Raw genomic sequence first — 9,477 nt, forward strand, 5'->3', positions numbered from 1 at the left:
AAATTCTTTGACAGCGTGCCAGACACAAAAAGCACTGATTCAAATGCATTTAATTGGCTTTGAGTTGGGTGTTTTATTACTGCATATATACATGTGCATTCATACTGTCATGTAAAATAAAAATTAATAAATTCTGTTGCATAATTTTTATTCATTATTTTCGATGTATTCTGTAATAATACTGCTTTCGGAAAATTGAAAGCTATGAGGTCTCTTGATACTGAAGGGTCCGCAAGGCCTACCAACTTTTGCTCGTATCCTTCAATCGTGAATGTCTTCCGAAACGTAGTAAATATCAGTAGGGCTGACACAGTTTTAAATATTATAATAATACTTAAATTTTTAGTCAGTACTTTTAAAACAATGTTTTTAATTTCTAACAACACATAGCCATCGTCTCTTAAAATAACTCTCCGATTTTCATACAGTGATTAAAATATACCTACAATTTCTAAAGTTTTGAACCACTAAATTGTTAATTTTCAGCTAAATTACCGATATTTTTGTAGTATCTTTAAATATTATAATACAAAACATCACATATTATTATGTAAGCTCGAAATTTTAGTTTTTAATCTCGTTAATAATAAGCTTTCAATATTTCAGAAATACGAGGTGTGTTAAAATAGTAACGAGAACATGAAATTTCGCAGCTGCGGAGAGTCCAATTGTCAATTTTTTTTATAATGTTAATATACTTGCCCCCGAAGTCGATACAAATTTCAGCTGCATTCATTGCTTACTTTGTCGGTAACAGCCGCTAAGTTTAAACGTGTTTTCATGAGCGTAGCGATTTTCGTTAAAAGCTCACACTTCGCTACTTGTTCGTGAATTCTTGAAAAAAAAAACAAGAAAAACGTTAACTTCGGTTGCACCGAAGCTATAATACCCTTCACAAATACTAAGGCCCCTTACAAGAACTTGATTCCGAACGTTCAATTTTTATGGCAGCTATATGATATTGTGATCTTATCTGACCAATTTCTGCGGAGAATAATTTGTTGCCTTAAGCGATAACTTGTGCCTAATTTCGTGAAGATACCTCTTCAAATAAACAAATTTTCCATGCAGGCACTTTACTCTGATCGTTGAGTTAATATAGCACCTATATGCTATAGCCATCCGATCTATACAATTTTTTCGGCGATAAGATTATTGCTTTAAATAATAATTCATGCCAATTTTCGTGAAGATACCTCGTCAAATGAAAGAGTTTAACATACAAGCACTTGATTCCGATTGTTCATTTTGTATGGCAGCTATATGCTATAGTGGTCCGATATCGGCCGTTCCGACAAGTGAGCAGCTTTTTTGCAATTCAAAAATGCAAAATTCTATCTTAAAAACTGAGGGACTTGTTTGTATACATACAGACAGACGGACATGGCTAAATCAATCAAAAAAATAAAGGGCCGTCGTTTTACAAGCAAGGCTATCCCAAAAATCGAGTTATAGAAGTGTTTCGACGGTTGTAAGAAGCGCTGGCATAAGTACATAATATCTAATGTAAACAGGCTCAAAAACGCTCCCTTTGCACTAAACATCTATTAATATACAACAATCCAAGTTATTCTGCATCAACGGACGCGTAAAGCTCTATTAATTCTCGACTAAGCATGTGGGTGTGTTTGCAGCGAATTTCTGGTCTGTATAAAAGCTTCTTGTTATCCTTAGGGTCAAATGTTTTCAATAATTATAACCTGATCCAGCAATGTTTGGTTAGGAAATTAATATTAATATAAATTTTAATGCGATACAACTACCACAGTAGAAAAATAGTGGTGGGAGAGAAGATATAGAGGGTAGAGTTAAAGCAAACCGTATTTAGGTATTTGGAGTCTACTGAAATAATTTTATTTATATCCTTAGCAGGATATATTAAATTAGCCACAATTTTACTAATAACCAGAAGAAAACGTCAGAGCCTCTATAAAGAAAAATGATAAGCCATGTTCGTCTGTCTGATCTTGAGTGTGTTGTTAAATACATTCCATGTGTTCTTCTCAAAGGAGGCTTATGTATCATTATAATAAATGGGTAAACCTTTGAGGACTAGTTTAACCCCCGCTCCCCAAAATAAAGTTATACTCTCATTTAAGTTTAATTTACTGCCGTTATATGTTTTGAGAGTGATATGGTAATATAGAAATTGAAATTGCGCTCTTAACTACTATCCTCCAACTAAACCATAATTTTGGCTTGTCTTTATTTGCCTTACGAGATGCAAAGTAAGGTGCCATATTAATTTATACTGAAGTATACCTATATGTGCTCCTTCCGCTTGTGTTATATTATCTAGCGCACTAAGAATTAGCTGAATCAAGCTGTTCACAGAGGTGGTAGCTTTCAGCCACAAAACGGTGTAGAAATATGCATGCATTTTTCTTGTCCCTGAACTTTATTCAATGACTGGATCCAAACAAATTTTCTAATATAGAAGTCATCGTAAGATAAATTTCCGCACTTGCACAAGCAACTCTTGATAATTTTTGATTTTTGAAGAAATCGCATTGAATGAGTTGAAATAAATCTGCGTGCAAGAAGTAAAGATAAAATATTTCCTCTATATAGTTAAATTTAGCAGCAATTCAATTTAAATAATATTATAAACAATTTATTATCTATTGTTTTTTATTTGACTATTGCTACCTTATCGTGACTTGTTGTACATAGAGCATTATAGTATGTTTACTGAACATACCTATCTATCAATATCTTTATAAATGAGATAAGAAAAATCTGCCTATTTTTCAAGATTCAAACTGGGGCAATTTTGCAAACTGCTAAATTTTAAAATATGAAAACATTCCATCTAAGATATTTCTGACCGAATGAACTTATAAGCGTAAATAGGTCTTTCTTAAATTTAGAGAAATATGCCTTTAAATAATAGATATTTTCCAGACACCAATTTTCATTATCACGCTGCGAACATGTCTTGCATTTAGATGAAAGCACTTCTCATTAGCTTAATTTAAAATTCAAACAATTTGGATAGCATTTGTGATCCTTCACAATTTGGGGTTTCAAGCGACTGTTCAAAAATATCCGCCATATCCTCTATCACTTCGCATATTTTGCAACACCTAAATCGTGACTGTATAAAAGTAAGCATGTGAACTTATGGTAGAAGAAAAATTCACTGGAAAGAAAATCTCCTAATATGTTTAAGGCCCGCTTCAATCGTTTAAATGTGGACATCATGTTTAATTCTGAACTATTACTAGATTTGGTGATATTTAATATTAGGGTAATTTTTACTATTCTATCCGAAGCAAACGAATCTTATTTACGAATCTTTATTATGATATTTATGTCTCACAAATTTCGACATACTCAAAACTACTGCTCCATTTAGAAGACATCGACGTTATTGCTGGATTTGTGATATTTAATAATATAAAATATATAAAAATTTGCAGAATATAAGTTGTTCTATCCAGAACGTAACACTTCTTTGTACTTTGAACTAGTATAAGGCAAGCAGGCTAAAACTTTGCATAGGTATTTGTGCAGAGGCAATGTCTGCAAACATTACAACAAACACACAAACGCCGCTGCAGAAAAAACTGCTTTAAAGTTGGTCAATTGGTTTGATATTTCGACATTGGCGAAAGCACTCGAAGCAAAGCGTATCGCTACACCTATGTATACATTCAACGTGTATATTTGACAAAGTCAGTTGACTGCAAGCCGCAAATAGCCGGTAACAATGAAAGAAACTAGAGACGCTAGGGAAATTTTGAATTTTGGTGCAATGCCATCATAAATTTCATTGAAACGTTCGGTATTTATTCAATATTAGTAAGTTTTAATTTTAAACTTTTCAAACTCCGCTCCAGCGATTTGTATGCGATAAGCCCATAAAATAATCATTCTAAGAAAATGGCGTTGCAAAGAATCTTCAGTACATGTTCTGTCAATAGAATCGCCAACAACAAAACTTGGAACAATACTTCATTGTGCACCCGTTTAGTCAAAAATATCAGCCGCAATTGCAACAGCACAAGCAAATGCAGGCACAGGAATAAAAAAATTTATTACCAATGATACTATGGACTATCTGGCAGTCAATCCAAATACAACTAACAATTTTGCCCACCCATGCGAATTTTGATGATTATTTCTGTAATTGATATTTTTTTAATTTTTAGTTTTGGCTTAAATGAATTCATAACGTTTATACGTATTAACGTTTCGTATAATTATAACATTTATAGTCTTACTTACTTCTAGAAAACTTTATTCTGTACTTTCTTGGTTCTTACAAAAATAAGTATATATTTTCTAGAACAAACATATGTCTGCTTATTACTGTATTTAAAAGAAGTTATTAAACTTTTTATAATAACAAAGTTAACTCTAGTGGCGCCATCTATATGTCGACTAGTGCGGTCGAATCTGCTTCCAGTAAAAATTTCATGACATTTCATCCATTGGAAGTGAAGTTATTGAGTTTTAAGTGTCAGTATGTTTTTGTCATCGGAGCGAAAATGAGCTTCGAATAAAGAGCCAACATGAAATTTTGTTTTAAAATTGGTAAAAGTTTTATGATGAGTATATATATATTATATATTATATAATACCAGATTTGATTGTAATCCATTCACGATTTCGTCGAATAATAAATAATTGATGCATGAGTGGTGTATTATACTTAAGCCTTATATATCCAATAGTGCATATCATGCAATTTCCTCGCTTAAGTATCACTTAAATGATCCGCACAAAAACAATAACAAATGCAGTAACAGAAGCGGCAAGTGGCATTACAACGGAATAATAAATAATACAGTAGGATGCATTAAGTTGTTGAAAGGATCCCATATATATTCTAGATATCACTTCTGATTCATTCAACGATGCCTTTTAGTTTGTCAATGTTTTGCTAATGCTTTATCTTGAAAAAACCCTGTATTACTTGATGAGTGATGGGGTCCTCTCCGTAGCTCGGTTTTATTTCGAAACTACCGTAACCAACAGTGCACTAGAATTAAAGACAAGGGGCCAGGACAGGGTCTCCCTCCTCTATCTCATTTTCGCTAGCATTTTAAGGACGTCGCGCTACCTATTTTACTTTTTGGAACTCAATAGTTCGGTATTACAGGCACCTAAGCACTTTAAAGCACTAAACTACTTTAAACCTCAGAAAACTAGAAGAACTTTGAACTTGATGTCAGTGATACCATATACAAATGAACAAAATGCGTCCTCACCAACCAGGTGTCAACAAGGTTACAAGAAAACTTAATCAGAGACTACAGTTCGCTCTGTTACTCGCTAAAACCAATTGAAATGACAGAAAATGAAACTCTTCGAAGATATCTATATTTATTTAGGACTATTATTTTGTCACTTAGTATATTCAATGAATATTTTGATTTCATACACTGCCAGTTTCCAAAATCCAATTTCTAAATTAACCACAAAATTTCTCTGTAAGCCTGAGTGCATAACTGTGTTAATTCTTAATCCCTTTCAACAGGTCACACATTGGGCAATATTTCACTTCTGTTTGGTTTCGAGGAAAGAAATTACTTATAATCCACATAAAAAAATATTTAGGTAGAATACGAATCAATTGAATTATTGGCAAACCAAAACTATCGATTTAATTCCTAGCACCAACTTAATAATTACTACATGATTTTAATCCACACAGCTACTTGACTATACAAGTAGCTGTAACCAGGAGCCAGGAACCTCAGAAGCCTCTCGAACACTTAGGTATGTGTTTTGTTCGTAATATATGTAGATATATATATATGTATATACATTTGAGTATGCATTTATATATGGATAATCCCTTACTGTCACCATTTCTTAAAATTATCGAATTCCAAACTTTTCTCGCTATAATTCGGTTGTTGCACCTGCTATGTGGCACGTAGCGCCGTCTTGTTGAAACCAGATGTCGTCAAGATAGATCAACTTCTTCTAATTGCAGCCATAAAATGTTAGTTATCTTCGATCTATCTTTATTTCGAAAGAAGTACGGACCCATGATTCCACTAGACCAAAACCCACACCAAACTGTTAGGTTTAGTGTATGTAATGGTTGTTCATGAATAATTTGTAAATTTAGTTTTATTATATTAGTAACCAATTATACCTAGAAAACTTTTTACTTAGTACCTTTTATGTGTCGCAATTAGTGAGAAAATATTCCAAATTTTGTGGAAAGATTTGAATCATAGTTTCTCAGCCGGTACTAACTGGTATCTGCAGGGGATCAATGGAATATTAATTGGAAAATTGCAGGAAATTGTTAAGTCACTCATGTCTTTTCATCGTTTTACTGCGTACCCTATCTACCAATTGCTCGCAATATAAAAAAAGTTAAGTTAGAGCATGGGAAGAAGAAAATTGCTAGAGCCACTGACCAGTGTAAATTAACTTACGTCGCATAACATCCAGAAAATTTTGCCACATACCCAAGAGGTTTTGCGGTTAAATTACAACAACAAGTGAGAGCGAAACGAATAAGGGGTTAGATAAATTGAATTGCTTGTGACACCATATTCACTCTTCTTCCCTCACAACTTTCTCGTTAACCCTGTTTCACGTATTGTATGAAAGCAGAAGCGTAAAAGACACAAATAGTTAGTACATATATATGTAGGAACATCCGAAAGCATTGTGGCGATAAAGCGTGTATCATTTCTATAAATTTACACACATAGAACTTTCGAAAGAGAGACCGTAGCTGGCTTATACATTCGAGAAGGGAGAAAGTCGTTTCTGTGTTTGCGCAATGAAATAAAAATGCCAAATTAGTACATATCACTCCTTCAAGGATTATAGTTGATTTAAAATGGACAATGATTACATACGACTCGTCTCTTTGGCAGAGACTACATTGGTCTAAGAAGTAAAGATAGAACGTAGAGCCATTTTGAGTTTTGGGTGTCACGAATCCAAGTGCCTTTATATCCTTGCCAGATATATCAGTATAGAAAATTTAGCTATGTAGCTATGTTTTTGCAGTATAGCTTCACTGAGCGAAATCTGAGCTGTATTGGAACTTTAGGTTTCTTTTCAAATCTGGTTCTTGGATTAAATGACTATATTATCTGTAAAGAGGCTGTTGCCTTCTAAATCGTCCAATAAATTGCATAACAGAATTTTAGATGAAAGTTGCATAAATTAAATTTTTTACACAACTGCAGCGTTCTCTGAAGCCAGTTTGCACAGCTTTCTTTGATCGTCAGAACTGAAAAGAATTTTTGCTGGAATTAAATCACCTAGGCTAAGTCCTATTGTGAATAAAAACAAGGTATAATTTAGTATCGGAAAAATAAATAAATAACAATAATTGGTTTATCGGTTTGGACGGCTGCTATATTGGATAGTAAATGGAACTTTAACAAAAATACTTTTTTTTGAAACATTGGTTGATCTGCCACTTTTTGTATATGAGAAGTTCACTACATCCATTTAACCGTTTGCAAAAATCTTTTCATTTAACCACTGTCGGTTTTTGCCATTTGTTGTGTTTATCATGTCCTTGCATATGTATGTGACTTTTTTCTCCTAAAATTACATCTTTCACTGACTATTTGTTCGAGTATTTAATCGATTTTGTAGCAATGGCTATCTGTTTGAATGTATATTTTAACCTGTGTTATTGTCCATTTGTCTGAATGCGGTTAATGAATGGCAGACATAATGTTAATTAAACGTCCGCTTCATTTTTTGTTTCTACAGTTGATTTCTGTTTAGTTATATACGATTCACATTTACTGTTATAAATTCGAATACAAATGAACGGCTCGTAAAGGGCCCACACTGCACTGAATGACTTTGATTTTGTTTGATTATTGGTTAGTACTATAAAATATTTAATACCTTTGATACTTATACTGCAAACATAACCAATCTATTAAGAAATATTATGGGAATCATTAATCCATATTTCGTCCAAAATAAAGCCGAGCATAATATTGCAGTCAATGTGGAACGCTCTATGCCACGAGTAATGACTTTTTGTGCCTGAAATAGTGGATGTTAATAGGGACGACCTTTGGTTTCGAGAATATTCAACTGCAAAAATAATATAGTGCCAGTTCTTTTATGCATTAACTGGTGTCAAGTCTCTAAAGCCGTAGTAAGACAAACATCACTAAAATATCACCGTACCATCTACGAATCTGTTTAGCAGCAGGACTGCTAAAGCGTTTACTAAATGGGCTCTGGAACTGAATTTCAGCCTCATTTCTTCACAAAACGTTGTACCACGACTGTACAAGTATATGCTTTTTGATGTACTCTATGACAAACTAGAGGCGGCTTTGTTAATTTCGGAAATGTCGATCACTTCGCGTACAACGTAGTTGTTTATGTTAATTTCTTTTAATCTCCACCGAAGTATAACATCACGTTTTTTCTTTCCAATAAGTTTATTCGATGCTGTTGCAATTCTAACAGGGCTTATAAGGGTATTTTGTATAACTGTTGCTATTAATTTGCGACCTTTTCTTTGAGTCATCACCGGTTTTCGTTCAGTTATCTTTAAATTGTCCAAACAGTTATTCTTCTGTTACTTTTTAACTTAATTCTAAACAGTTCTACTTGGATATTTATAGCTATTTAATAACTTTCAGACTGAAACGCGACTCTTTAACTTGGTGGCAATCTTCCATTTAGTTTTAATCGATAATTCCTTTGTTTTCGTAATTTTATTTAAAATTTTTAAAATTTGAAAGACGATTAGCTTATTATGAAAGCAAAAGTAATCAGCCACTGCTCTGAGTAAAATCGTAATAAAGAATACGTGCTAACTCGCATTGTGTAAATACTTTTGACCACCTCTGTTTATTGTGATCATAATCAGAAGTTACGTAATAAAAATTCAAATGCTTATTTATTCAAAACCAATATGTAGATATGTCTTATAATGCCAAATAAGAAACCCTAAATTTTAAATCACATATTTTTACACTCCTGTTACATGTTGCTACAGAGCATAAAAGGTTTGTTCACCTGGTGTACCTGTGATTGTTTGTATCATATAAATCTAATCGTGATAGATATAGGGTTATTTATATAATATATAAAAGGTTAGGATGACGAGACGAGTTGAAATCCGAATGTCTGTCTGTCCGTGCAGCGATAACTTGAGTAGAAATTGAGATATCTTGATGAAACTTGGTACAAGTTTTCCTTGGCAACCAAGGGGGTTGGGATTGCAGATGGCATTAAACGAAAGCAAAAAAGTGTCATAACGAAGCACTAAATTAAAATACAAAACTGTTATTTGGTGAAAGGGATCACAGCAAGAAGCGCCTGTGGGCCAACATTTTTGAAAAATGGACGTGGCCCCGCCCTCTCAGAGGTGAAATGTACATAGCACCCAAACCAATTAAGCTATAATAACCCAATTCGTTCAGAAAAAATCCCTTAAGCTCCACTACACTATAAAAATGGATAGAATCGGATCATAATATCGCACACTCCCCATATAACGGTACTATTTAA

This window comes from Bactrocera oleae, chromosome 3 (assembly GCF_042242935.1).
Source record: "Bactrocera oleae isolate idBacOlea1 chromosome 3, idBacOlea1, whole genome shotgun sequence".
In the NCBI taxonomy this organism is placed as follows: domain Eukaryota; kingdom Metazoa; phylum Arthropoda; class Insecta; order Diptera; family Tephritidae; genus Bactrocera; species Bactrocera oleae.